At 46.5% G+C, this 14,006-nt stretch overlaps 1 non-coding gene and 1 pseudogene across 1 annotated transcript; one reads left to right on the top strand and one right to left on the bottom strand.

Moving 5' to 3' along the window:
• Window positions 1–5,767: 5,767 nt before the first annotated feature.
• trnag-ucc (transfer RNA glycine (anticodon UCC)) lies at window positions 5,768–5,839 on the bottom strand. Its single transcript has one exon. It is a non-coding gene; the product is annotated as a tRNA-Gly (tRNA).
• A 554-nt stretch (window positions 5,840–6,393) lies between these two features.
• LOC137317677 (histone H2A.J-like) lies at window positions 6,394–6,721 on the top strand (annotated as a pseudogene).
• Window positions 6,722–14,006: the final 7,285 nt, after the last annotated feature.

The following is a 14,006-nucleotide window of genomic DNA, read 5'->3' on the forward strand; positions in this document are numbered from 1 at the left end:
ATTCTATTATTTTCTCCAGGTCGAATTTTCTAAAATTCATTCTGGGGATATGGGCGTCGCCGACAAGGCCGGCATTTATTGTCCATCACCTCGTCAAGGTGGTGGTGATGGGGCCTTCTTTTTGAACCGCTGCAGTCCTGTGTGGTGAAAGTTCTCCCACTGTGCTGTGAGGTCCAGGATTTTGACCCAGCGGCAATGAAGGAACGGCCGATATATCTCCGAGTCGGGTTCGTGCGAGGCTTGAAGATGGAACTTGGAGGTGATGGTGTTGGAGCTTTACTCTGTATCTAACCCGTGCTGCACCTGCCCTGGGAGTGTTTGATGGGACAGTGTAGAGGGAGCTTTACTCTGTATCTAACCCGTGCTGTACCTGCCCTGGGAGTGTTTGATGGGACAGTGTAGAGGGAGCTTTACTCCGTATCTGACCCGTGCTGCACCTGCCCTGGGAGTGTTTGATGGGACAGTATAGAGGGAGCTTTACTCTGTATCTCACCCGTGCTGTACCTGCCCTGGGAGTGTTTGATGGGACAGTGTAGAGGGAGCTTTACTTTGTATCTAAACCGTGCTGTACCTGCCCTGGGAGAGTTTGATGAACAGTGTAGAGGGAGCTTTACTCTGTATCTGACCCGTGCTGTACCTGCCCTGGGAGTGTTTGATGGGACAGTGTAGAGGGAGCTTTACTCTGTATCTAACATGCTCTGTACCTGCCCTGGGAGTGTTTGATGGGGCAGTTTAGAGGGAGCTTTACTCTGTGTCTAACCCGTGCTGTACCTGTCCTGGGACTGTTTGATGGGACAGTGTAGTGGGAGCTTGGTGTCCATGGACAGAAATCACTAGAAGCTAGTGCACAGATACAAAAATTAATCACAGACTAATGGAATATCGGTCTTTATCTCGAGGGCTGGAATAGAGAGGAGAAGAAGTGATGGATCAGATCTGCAGAGCCTTGGTCAGAGCCCCTCTGGAGTACTGATCCTCACTAAGGATATATTGGCCTTGGAGGGGAGACAATGCAGATTCATCAGAATGATACTTGGGCTTGAAGGTTGATATTATGAGGACCGGTTGCATAAATTTGGTTTGCATTCCCTTGAGTTTAGAAGTTTGAGGGATAATCTGATCCAGGGATTTAAAATGATAAAGGGGTTCGATAGGGTGGAAATAGAAACTATTTTCTCCGGTGGGGGAATCCAGAACAAGAGCACACAACCTTAAATTTACAGCTCGGGTGTCTTGGAGTGAAACCAGGAAGCTCTTTTTCACACAAGGGTAGTGGAAATCTGCCCAGGCTGATTGAAGTGGACCCTGTGATATAATAGAATTTTCTGTCCTGTCAGACTTGGACATCTTGTCGATCCATCTTTTAAAAAAGGTGGAGGTACTCAGTTCTAAGATGGATTCCACTCACTTTATAATATTTCCTCGATCAGCTTCTCTTATCATCGAGATATCAAGGATCAGAAACACCATGTTTAAAAGAAACCTGATTTATTTGACACTTGTACAGAATCCGAAACTCCAGCCCAGTTATTGGGGTTATTAACATCAGAAACAAACCCCAACTGTCAGAATGAACATGGTTCAGTCCTGGATGTGATTAACAACAGCAATAACAGCAGAATCCAAACCCTGCAGTAACATGTGAACTCGCTGCTGACTCAGCAGGTGTGATGACTGAGTGAATCCCTTCCCACACATGGAGCAGGTGAACGGCCTCTCTCCAGTGTAAACTCGCTGATGTCTCAGCAGGTGGGATGACTACGTGAATCCCTTCCCACACACGGAGCAGGTGAACGGCCTCTCCCCAGTGTGAACTCGCTGGCGTCTCAGCAGGTGGGATGACTACGTGAATCCCTTCCCACACACGGAGCAGGTGAACGGCCTCTCCCCAGTGTGAACTCGCTGGTGTCTCAGCAGGTGTGATGACTGAGTGAATCCCTTCCCACACACGGAGCAGGTGAACGGCCTCTCCCCAGTGTGAACTCGCTGGTGTCTCAGCAGGTGTGATGACTCAGTAAATCCCTTCCCACACATGGAGCAGGTGAATGGCCTCTCCCCAGTGTGAACTCGCTGGCGTCTCAGCAGGTGGGATGACTACGTGAATCCCTTCCCACACACGGAGCAGGTGAACGGCCTCTCCCCAGTGTGAACTCGCTGGTGTCTCAGCAGGTGTGATGACTGAGTGAATCCCTTCCCACACACGGAGCAGGTGAACGGCCTCTCTCCAGTGTGTCTGCGTCGATGAGTTTCCAGCTGGGATGGGTAACTGAATCCCTTCCCACAGTCCCTACATTTCCACGGTTTCTCGATGTGCGGGTGTCCTTGCGTCTCTCCAGGTCGGATGATCAGTTGAAGCCTCGTAGATACACAGAACACGTGTACGGTTTCTCCCCGCAGTGAATGGTGCGATGTTTTTTCAGGTTGTGGAAATGGTTAAAGCTCTTCCCACAGTCAGTGCACTGGAACACTCTCATTCGGGTGTGTGTGTCTCGGTTCTTTGAAATCATTTCCCACAGACAGAACCGATGAACATTTTTCCTTCTATATTCAAAGGCCGATGATCTTCAGGTGCTGGTGAATTGAGTGACTGTCAGATCTTGATGTTTGAGTTTCCTGTCTGCAAATCCTCCCCTTGTAATACCCTGTAAAAGTAGATAACAAAAGTCCTCATTGTGAATGCAGGATAGAAATTCAGAACAGGCAAATTTAGTTTCTATGGAACATTCTTCCTGCTCATTCCCCCAGATTATAAATCCCCGTCCCACACACTCACCCTCCTCCCTCTGCTGAGATCCGAACCCATCGCACCATCTCCAACATTTGGGTTGGTTTGGAGGCCTTGAATCTGAGTTGGGAAATACAATTAGAGAAACATGATACAATTTAGAAACAAAACTATTTAAAATCAAATAACATGGATTGTTGTTTTGCGCCAAGTGGGAAACAAATTTTGTTCGGGCTGTGGGTGAGTGTTTGCGCCAGGTTGCACAGCGTGTCCCTCTCTCTCCGCATCAAATGCGCTTCTTTCGGCTCGCAATCTCTTCTACACATCTAACTGACTGGAACCATTTAAAGCTCCTCTGGACCCATCTTTTGTTTCTTTACTTGACCCATTACCACCCTCCTTCCCCTGTACCATCGTCCCCTTTGTCGCTTTATCACTCCTGCCCTCCACCCTATCACAGACCTTCCCTTTTGTTCTTTCCCTCCCCCCACCTTTCCCTGGCTCTCCACTTGCTTAAAAACTGTTAAATCTTTAACTTCTTCCAGTTCTGACGAAATCTTAACTCTAACCTGAAGCGTTAACTCTGTTTCATTCTCCACAGACGCTGCCACACTTGCTTTCCAGCATTTTCTCTTTATATTTCACATTTCCAGCATCCGCATTATTTTGCTTTTGATTAGACAAACCTCGCCCTTCGAAACCCCATCAGAGAATTATCAGCAAGAGGGGATTACAATGGCGGATGAGATTACCCAGAATGCCGCGCGTTGTAGAATACGGTCTATCTCCATTCGAAGGGGCGCAATGCGAAGGCGCAGCAAGTGCCGGTGGTTGGAGAAATCAGCGCCTTGGAGAGATAGAGGGGTTTCTGGGTCGCGGGGGATTGTGGGCCCTCCGGCCGCCATTAGTCGCAGGTTGTGGGTCAGTGTTCTATTGCCCGCGCCGCCCACAGAACCGTTTCTGGAAATACAGACTGAGGCATTCAGAGCGGGTTTGATGAACAGACACTGACCGTACAATGTAGAACAGAGTTTCTCAAATTATTTTTCTCGTGACCCAGTGGAAGAAAAACACTTCCCCCAGGGACCCGAAACAATAATAACTTCAGACTGGAGTTTTCATCAAATCCCAATAAAGGTCAGTCCATGCTCGCTCTTCACTTCACTTCAAGTCATAACTAAAATTACACATCGACGTTGCTTGAAAAACATTTTAAATACAGTATAAATACAGTAAAAGAAGATCAGGTTGAGTTTCACTTACTTAATGTGAGGGGTGGGTTTGTCAGTTGGTCATGATCTCGTTCCAATCTGTATCACAGGATGAAAGTGCTTCACGCATCTCAGGTGCGCTGTTGAGTTTCTTTCACTTGTTTTTAACCTTGTCAAAGTCCAAAATCCCAGTTCGCACATGTAGGTTGTTCTGAACGGCAGCAAAAGAACAGTAATCATAACAGAGGATATTCTTTGAAAGCACTGATCCAAAAAGATGACAATCTGAATGACTTGTGGCGTGTTTTCAGTGTGCTCACAGGTGAGTCGCACCAGATCGTTTTCTTGCTCAGGCATCAAGTTTAGCCTCATTATTGATTCAGGATTTTCGAAAGCAAAAGGATCTTTCACCAAACGCTTTTCCTTCAAATTTTCAAATCCCTCTGCAGGGAAGTATCGACTAAAACGGTCAGACAGAGCAGCGAGATGTAACTGTGTGACACATTTCATTTCATTCCCTTTATCTTCATTGATGCTGTTCTCCTCAATGTGTTGTAACAGTGTGAAGCAGTAAATGAGCTCCGCTCCCATTTCTGAGCGTAAATCTTCAAAAACCCTGCAGTTCAGTGAGTTTCCTTTAATGAAAAACCCCTTCTAATTCCAAGCCATTATGGAGAGTGCGGTGCCCAGAACTGAGCACTGAACTCTAAATGATGCCTAACCAGAGCTCTGTATAACTATGACATAACTTCCACTGCTTTTTATTCCAATTCCCTTGAGACAAAGATAAAAATTTAATCTCCATTTTAACATTTTTTTGTGATTTAGTGATCACTTTTAGTGATTTCTGTACTTGGACACCTAAATCTCTCTCCTCCCCCACAGTTCCTAGCTTCTTGCCATTTAGAAAATACACTGATCTATCGTTTTTTGGTCCAAAGGGATGACCTCACACTTCCCCACGTTGAACTCCATCTGCCACAGTTTCACCCACTCATTAATCTATCAATGTCCCTTTGCAAATTTCTGCTCCCATCTACAATGTTTACTGTGCTACCTAAATTATTGTCGCCAGCACACCTGGAAATAAAGCTCTCTACATAAGAACATAAGAAATAGCAGCAGAATAGGCCATATGGCCCATCGATCCTGCTCCGCCATTCAATATGATCATGGCTGATCTTCGATCTCAACTCCACTTTCCCGCCCGATCCCCATATCCCTTGATTCCCCTCGAGTCCAACAATCTACCGATCTCAGCTTCGAATGTAACTCAACGACTGAGCATCCACAGCCCTCTGGGGTGTAGAGAATTCCAAAGATTCACAATCCTTTGAGTGAAGAAATGTTTCCTCATGTCGGTCCGAAATGGCCGACCCCTTATCTTGAGACTATGAGATCTTCTTCTTGACTCTCCAGCCAGGGGAATCAGACTCTCAGCATCTACCCTGTCAAGCCGTCTAAGAATTTTATACATTTCAATGCGATCAACTCTCATTCTTCTAAACTCCAACCAATATTGTCCAATTTTGCACAATATTTCCTCATACTACAATTGCAGCAAGACCTCCTCACTCTTATATTCCAACACCCTTCCAAAAAAGGCTAACATATCATTTCCCTTCCTCACTCTCATTCGACCCTTGGTAAATCAGTATTTCCAGCATGTTTTTCCTCTTTTCCTTCGATAGGGAAAAGAAATGAAGGTTGATAACATTTTACTGCAATTACACTCGATTCTGTCTTGGAAACAATATCCAACTGAACTGCATCAAATTCGATTGTAAACTTAACAGTTTCTGATGGAAATAAAATAATAAAAACACTTAACTGCGATGGCCGGGAATCGAACCCGGGTCAACTGCTTGGAAGGCAGCTATGCTCACCACTATACCACCACCGCTGAAAATAATCGATAATAAAATAGTTCCCAAACATCAGACCCTGACCAGACACTGCAGGCTGATGGATTTTGTTCTTCATTTTCACTGGTTTCTGACGGATCCTTTCTCGCTCTGTTGCAGTTCCTGTTTCCGCCCAGTAGATTTCACCAACCCCCAATCAATGGAAATTCCACACCAGCCAGTAATTCTTCACCTGATATCGGACTGAAGGGACAGTCGATACCTGCAATACTTGACCAGCTGGAAATACATTTTACCACAGCTCACATCGGCCTTTGAGTAAAGTTAAATAATTCCATTAAATCATTACAGAGACCTGACTACCAACTGGGCAGGAATGGCAGCTTAATATTCAAGTCTATAAGATCTTTAGAAAGGACAGGGAAATAGGGAAAGGAGGAGGAGCAGCAATATTACTAAAGGTCAATATTACAGCAGTTCAAAGATAGAATATCAGTGAGGGTGAGCGGGCTGTGTAAACACTCTGAGAGAGACCCATCACAAGTGCCCCCACTGTACTCCTCTTTGTGAAAGTGTTTGTGAGATTGTGGAAATGTCTGGAAGAGGAAAAACCAGCGGTAAAGTTCTGTCCAAGGCCAAGTCTCGCTCATCCCGGGGCGGACTGCAGTTCCCTGTTATCCGTGTTCACAGGCTCCTGCGAAAGGGGAACTATGCTGAACGTGTGGGTGCCGGAGCCCCGGTCTATCTGGCTGCTGTGCATCGAGTATCTGACGGCTGAAATCCTCGAGCTGCCCGGCAAAGCGGCCCGGGACAACATGAAGACCCGCATCATCCCCAGACACCTGCAGCTGGCCATCCGAAACGACGAAGAGCTCAACAAGCTGCTGGGACAGGTGACCATCGCTCAGGGTGTTGTCTGATATCCAGGCCGTGCTGCTGCCGAAGAAAACCAGCATTGTGAGCTCCAAGAGCAAGTAAACTGGCCAAGGCTTAATCTGATAACCCAAAGGACAGGACCAACCTTATTGAAATATTTGAAGAAGGAACAGAACGTGTAGACAAGTTTAATGCAGTAGATGTGATATATTTGGATTTTCCGAAGGCCTTCTGTAATGTACCACATTGTAGACTCATGGTTAAGTTCAGAGCACGTGGAGTCAGGGTCAGGTTGTCGAATAGAAGTTAAGGTTAGCTACTCAGATTGGCAAAAGATGGGAAGTGGAGTTCCAGTTGCTGGGACCACTGTTCTTCAGAATTTACATTAACGATTTGGATTCGGGAATCGGAAGTACAATTCCAAAATTTGTGGACGACACCAAATTGGGGATTTAGTTAATAGAAAGGAAGAATGCATCAAAATGCAAGAGGACATTAATAAACTTGCAGAATGAAGAATCAGGAGGTCACACACTGCTTGGATAATAAGAGTCTGAACGGGATAGAGGAGCAAAGGGATCCAGTGGTACAGATACACAAATTACTAAAAGTAGCGACCCAGGTTAATCAGGTCATAAAAAGACAAATCAAACACTAGGATTCATTTCCAGAGGGATATGGTTGAAAAGCAAAGAAGATATGTTAAACTTGTATAGAACCTTGTTTAGACCAGACTTGGAATATTGCGAACAGGTCTCGTCTCCATATTATAGACATAGGGGCATTGGAGAAGGTGCAAACAAGATTCACAAAGATGATACCAGAAATGAGAGGATATTCTTATCAGGAAAGACTGAACAGCCTGGGTATCGTTTCACGAGAAAAGAGAAGGCTGAGGGTTGATCTGACCGAGGTTTTTAAGATAATGATAGGGTTTGTTAGGATAGATGGAGCGAAAATGTTTCCACTTTTGGGGAGTCCAAAACTTCAGGTAATAAATATAAAATAGTCGCTAATAAATCAAATAGGGAATTCAGGTAAAATTGCTTCACCCAGACAGTGGTTAGAATGTGGAACTTGCAACGACGAGGAGCAGCTGAGGCAAATAACAAAGAGGCATTTAAGGGGAAGATAGATCAGCACATGAGGGAGAAAGGAATAGAAGGATATGCCGATAGGGTTAGATGAAGTAAGGAAGGAGGAGGCTCATGAGCAGCATAAACGCTGGCATAGACTAGTTGGGCCGAATGGCCTGTTTCTGTGCTGTAGTTTCAATGTAACTCGATGTAAAGGCTCTTTTCAGAGCCACCCTCTGTATCTGTGAAAGAACTGGTTACTGTCTGAAGGGAGACGCTGATATCATGCTACCAGTGTGGCTTTGAGCTGCTTTTGTCTGGTTGTGGACGAGATGAGGTATTAATGGGACTGGAGTCGGGGCAGTGACCACAGTTCGGTACTTTAAACGGTGCCTTATAGACCGCAGCCCACACATCACCAGATTTCTTGTATTTATTTAAACTACTTGCCATGCTGGGCTCGTAAAGAATCACCAGAACTGCTCGAATAACCTTTCTACATCTGTGGAATTCAGCGCTTCGCTCCGTTTCTGTTCTATTTGTTGGATTATTTACATAACGCATCAAACTCACTGGGGAATCACTGAAATGTAACTCTGTACAGAAACAAATAACAGTGAATTGCCTGGTGCCCAGGAGATCAGGAACATGACTCGCCTTTCGTCCTGTTAACGAGTAAACCGTGTTTAGAGTCCACCGACCCGCTTTGTTTCCATCTGGGGGATTAAACAGAGAAATCGGGAGGGGAGGAGACAGTCAGAGTGACAGAGCGGAGAGCGGCCTCTGATCTTCCAGCTCCACCTCCAGTTCTCTCCATCCGACAGTTTCAAACCGTTTATCGATAATTGAACCGAACCTCAGCGCTCCGCACAGACCCTGACAGACCCGGGCTTCATATTGAAGGATTCCCAAAATCCGAAGCTTTCAAATAAGCCCCGTTACAATGAGAAATCGTTAATATTCCTGCCTAAATACAGTCCATTCAATAACAAGTCAACTCGGCTCCTCCATTTCAGTCTGTTTCCCTGTTCTATCTCCCCACACATCCCCTCCCAGACGGGTTCAGCGTTTCACAAACACCTTATTGCAGCTTATTTGGAGAATCTCATGTGTTGGGGTTTGAGTTATGACGCGGAGTTTCTCCGCCAGTGTTACCGTCTCACAGAGACTCTCGCCCTGAATCTGTGAAAAGATCATGACCATGAACTGGGACTGGAGCCGAGCACATCCCCAGTTACAGTGAGGCCCGGCCCGGACATCTCATTCTCTCTATTTTATATCAGACAGTATCCCACTTTCATGTCCAGCAATAGAGAGAGAGAGACAGTATCAGTCTTACACTCCCGATCTGTGTCCAAATCACGCTCAATAGCAGTATCCACCTTCATATACAGCACCAGAGAGAGAGAGGGGGAGGCAGACACTGTGAGAGAGACAGAGAGAGCGGTGAGACACAGTGACAGACAGACGTTAACAGTATTAGTTCCAGACTGACCGGTAAAGTGCCGTTTTATCCAGAAAGATCGCGTTGGAGAGACAGAAGATGCAATCTCATCTCTCACTGATATTGTACAAGGGTCAGAAACACTATTAATCCCACACTCGGGGACAGTACAGAGAGGGACAGAAACAATGGGTCACATTTAACCCTCTAATGCCTGTTGTACTATCTGCAGTTTCACAGCTCAGGGCTGTTCGATATTACTCTCAGTGACCTACAGTTTCACTCCGGTTAAATTAATCTGCGACTGTTGCTGCCTGATATTAACCCTACACGGTCCCAGCAAATACACCGACTCCCACTTTCCTCCCATGTTTCTCCAGGATTGGTTTGAGAAATCCTCTCTCAGTCACACATTATAGGGGCCATTAATGAAGAGAATCCATTGGCTGATTTCACAGCCGCTCACTTTATCTCTGAAAGGCATTTCCCATCAAAAGACCCCGAGAGAAACAGCAGGGATGGAAACATCTAGTTTAATAGTTGGAGATTGTAAAGTCAGTCTGGATTCCAGCGTTAGGCACTGGTGGAATCCCATCTGTTTCCCATTCTGGTGCCTGTTCCTGCACAGCCTGTGGACCCCATTCCCTCTGACCTCTCCCCCAGACGCACTTCCATTGCTCGGAAAAATTCCAATTGGGGATAGTTTCCATCGATTTCTGGATTGTGAATTGTGGGCGCCATTCCCTCAGTGAGCGGAAGAAGATGGTTTAAAACAGCCGGGAATGGAGAGATCACGGCCCCCGGGGGAAGGGAGCAAAGAGCAGCCTCGTTACAGCAGATGATCGCTTCGGGACCGTGTCGGCAGATGGGCTCAGAGATCGGCATTGAGTCCGGGGGAAGTTCAGGGGGAGTCCGGGGGGCTGTTTGTAAGAGTCGAAGTGGATCAGGAACTGGTCCCGGAACATGGAGTGAGAGGGGGGAAGGGAGAGGTCATTCTCGGGCTGTGTGTGTTCAGCGTGTGTCCAGGGGAAGGGAGAGAGAATGGGAAGGACCTGCTATTAAAATCATTGCTGCTTTCTCTCCCCAAACCAGGAGTGAATGGTCTTGGTTTAGTTCCAGCCTCACCCTGTTTATTGTGATTGGACAGTGAAGAGTGGAAACAGAGCCGGACAGTAAGGATGTGGGGAGTTATACAAAGAGCATCTATTGCAGGCATCAGGTGAGAAGTGTGAAGGACACATTTTAAACAGCGGCTGTTTGGTTTCGGTTGAACGGTTAGTCCCATGGGAGAGGGGATTAGAAACCTGACCTGTTTCCCATCGGGTTGTCACATTCATGCATCCGTGCAGGGGTTGGGCCGTGTCTGGATGTCATTAAATTGTTGTAAAACAGCCCAACACACCTGGTATGCAGAAGCTGAGTGCTGCAGTACTGCAGAGGAGTCAGACACTGACACTGTTTGTATCACTGGATTTCATTTGTGGATATTCAAAATGATCATTAACAGTGATATTAAACTGATCACATCTGTATTTTCTACCTCACATCTTCCTGAGTAACAAGAGATAATTTTCTTTCTCCAGGCAAACCCTTGAACGATCCAGAATAAATGTGATGCTTCCTCCACCCGAGGCAGAAGGAACAGTGCAGCCAGCTCCTTCTCACACACAGTAAGTATAATATCACTCACAGAGCACAGAGACACAGACAGGTCATCAGTTCCACAGTCTCAGACAGCAGAAGTAGTCAGTCCCACACTGATCACAATTTCCAGAGACACATTTTCAATCCAACAGTGAAGCAGAGTAGGTGAGGCAGACACTGTTCCATTCCCCCTAACTCAGTCCCGCTGACAGGTAGATACAAAAATCCCAGTCCAAAACCACACTCTCAGAGTGAAAGGCACTGTGTCAATCTCACAATAGAGCAACATTAGCTACGAATTAAATACCAGATAGAAATCACACATGGTACCCGATTCAAAGGTACAGAATGAATCCCAATAATGTACCCCGAGATTCAAATTGAATACTGGGCCAGAACTCTCACACACATGACTTTAATACATGCAATATCCATTCGAAATGTGTATCATATGATACAAATTGCATACAAGTCCAAAACTCAGGTGGAGTACCAGAGTGAGAAATATTGAAAGATAGTAAACCTGAGAAACAAATTAGATACCTGTTCAGAATGCACTCGTAGAATGAGATTTAAAGATAGAGTATATCATGCACAAAAAGCAGGACAAATCCAATCCGGCCAATTACCGCCCTATCAGTCCACTCTCAATCATCAGCAAAGTAATGGAAGGTGTCGTCGACAGTGCTATCAAGCGGCACTTACTCACCAATAACCTGCTCACCGATGCTCAGTTTGGGTTCCGCCAGGACCACTCGGCTCCAGACCTCATGACAGCCTTGGTCCAAACATGGACAAAAGAGCTGAATTCCAGAGGTGAGGTGAGAGTGACTGCCCTTGACATCAAGGCAGCATTTGACCGAGTGTGGCACCAAGGAGCCCTCGTAAAATTGAAGTCAATGGGAGTCAGGGGGAAAACTCTCCAGTGGCTGGAGTCATAACTAGCACAAAGGAAGATGGTAGTTGTTGTTGGAGGCCAATAATCTCAGCCCCAGGGCATTGCTGCAGGAGTTCCTCAGGGCAGTGTCCTCGGCCCAACCATCTTCAGCTGCTTCATCAATGACCTTCCCTCCATCATAAGGTCAGAAATGGGGATGTTAGCTGATGACTGCACAGTGTTCAGTTCCATTCGCAACCCCTCAAATAATGAAGCAGTCCAAGCCCGCATGCAGCAAGACCTGGACAACATCCAGGCTTGGGCTCATAAGTGGAAAGTAACATTCGCGCTAGACAAGTGCCAGGCAATGACCATCTCCAACAAGAGAGAGTCTAACCACCTCCCCTTGACATTCAACGGCATTACCATCGCCGAATCCCCGACCATCAACATCCTGGGGGTCACCATTGACCAGAAACTTAACTGGACCAGCCACATAAATACTGTGTCTACGAGAGCAGGTCAGAGGCTGGGTATTCTGCGGCGAGTGACTCACCTCCTGACTCCCCAAAGCCTTTCCACCATCTACAAGGCACAAGTCAGGAGTGTGATGGAATACTCTCCACTTGCTTGGATGAGTGCAGCTGCAAAACACACAAGAAGCTCGACACCATCCAAGATAAAGCAGCCCTCTTGATTGGCACCCCATCCACCACCCTAAACATTCACTCCCTTCACCATCGGCGCACAGAGGCTGCAGTGTGTACCATCCACAGGATGCACTGCAGCAACTCGCCAAGGCTTCTTCGACAGCACCTCCCAAACCCACGACCTCTACCACCTAGAAGGACAAGAGCAGCAGGCACTTGGGAACAACACCACCTGGACGTTCCCCTCCAAGTCACACACCATCCCGACTTGGAAATATATCGCCGTTCCTTCATCGTCGCTGGGTCAAAATCCTGGAACTCCCTTCCTAACAGCACTGTGGGAGAACTGTCACCACACGGACTGCAGCGGTTCAAGAAGCCAGGTCAGCACCAACTTCAAAAGGGCAATTAGGGATGGGCAATGAATGCTCGCCTTGCCACCGACACCCACATCCCATGAACGAATAAATAAAGTTATTAAACATAACAACGAGATCTGCACCTGTGTTTTTTCCACTTCAGTTTTGGTCTCCATACTTAAGAAAAGACATACTTGCTCTCGAGGCAGTACAAAGAAGGTTCACTCGGTTAATCCCGGGGATGAGGGGGCGGACATATGAGGAGAGGTTGAGTAGATTGGGACTCTACTCATTGGAGTTCAGAAGAATGAGAGGCGATCTTATTGAAACATATAAGATTGTGAAGGGTCTTGATCGGGTGGATGCAGTAAGGATGTTCCCAAAGATGGGTGAAACTAGAACTAGGGGGCATAATCTTAGAATAAGGGGCTGCTCTTTCAAAACTGAGATGAGGAGAAACTTCTTCACTCAGAGGGTGGTAGGTCTGTGGAATTTGCTGCCCCAGGAAGCTGTGGAAGCTACATCATTAGATAAATTTAAAACAGAAATAGACAGTTTCCTAGAAGTAAAGGGAATTAGGGGTTATGGGGAGCGGGCAGGAAATTGGACATGAAGCTGAGTTCGGATCGGTCAATGCCCTGTGGGTGGCGGAGAGGGCCCAGGGGCTATGTGGCCGGGTCCTGCTCCGACTTCTTGTGTTCTTTAGATTTGTGGTTGGGATCAGATCAGCCATGATCTTATTGAATGGCGGAGCAGGCTCGAGGGGCCGATTGGCCTACTCCTGCTCCAATTTCTTATGTTCTTATGTTCTTATGTTCTTATCTGTGCAATTTCTGATCTCCATTCAGACCTGTATCTATGTTTCACTTTATATTCCTGTCCTCTGTACAGTTTGTTTCTTTCCCAGTGAGGAGTGGTACTCTGTAATAAATGTCCCAGTGCTGTGTTGACACAAAATGGTGGCCCTGAATAAACACAAAATTGAGACATATACCTGTAAAAAAATCAGTGCCTTTACATTTAAACAACATACCTCTCTCAGTGTGTCTCTCCTTCTCTGGACTTTACGGCCCATGTATGGAACAGTGTCAGCTCCTGGACATGAACAGCACACAGTGGGTAAAAGGGAAACATTCACTCCCGCCCTGAACTGAAAACATCATGACTGCCAGCAAGGCTTACTGAGGGGCAAGGCGGCCATCATACTGTGGGACGAGCTGGCTATTTTGCTGAGGGGCAAGGCTTACTGAGGGGCAAGGCGGCCATCTTACTGAGGGGC

The sequence above is a fragment of the Heptranchias perlo genome, unplaced genomic scaffold, assembly GCF_035084215.1.
Source record: "Heptranchias perlo isolate sHepPer1 unplaced genomic scaffold, sHepPer1.hap1 HAP1_SCAFFOLD_63, whole genome shotgun sequence".
Taxonomy (NCBI): Eukaryota; Metazoa; Chordata; class Chondrichthyes; order Hexanchiformes; family Hexanchidae; genus Heptranchias; species Heptranchias perlo.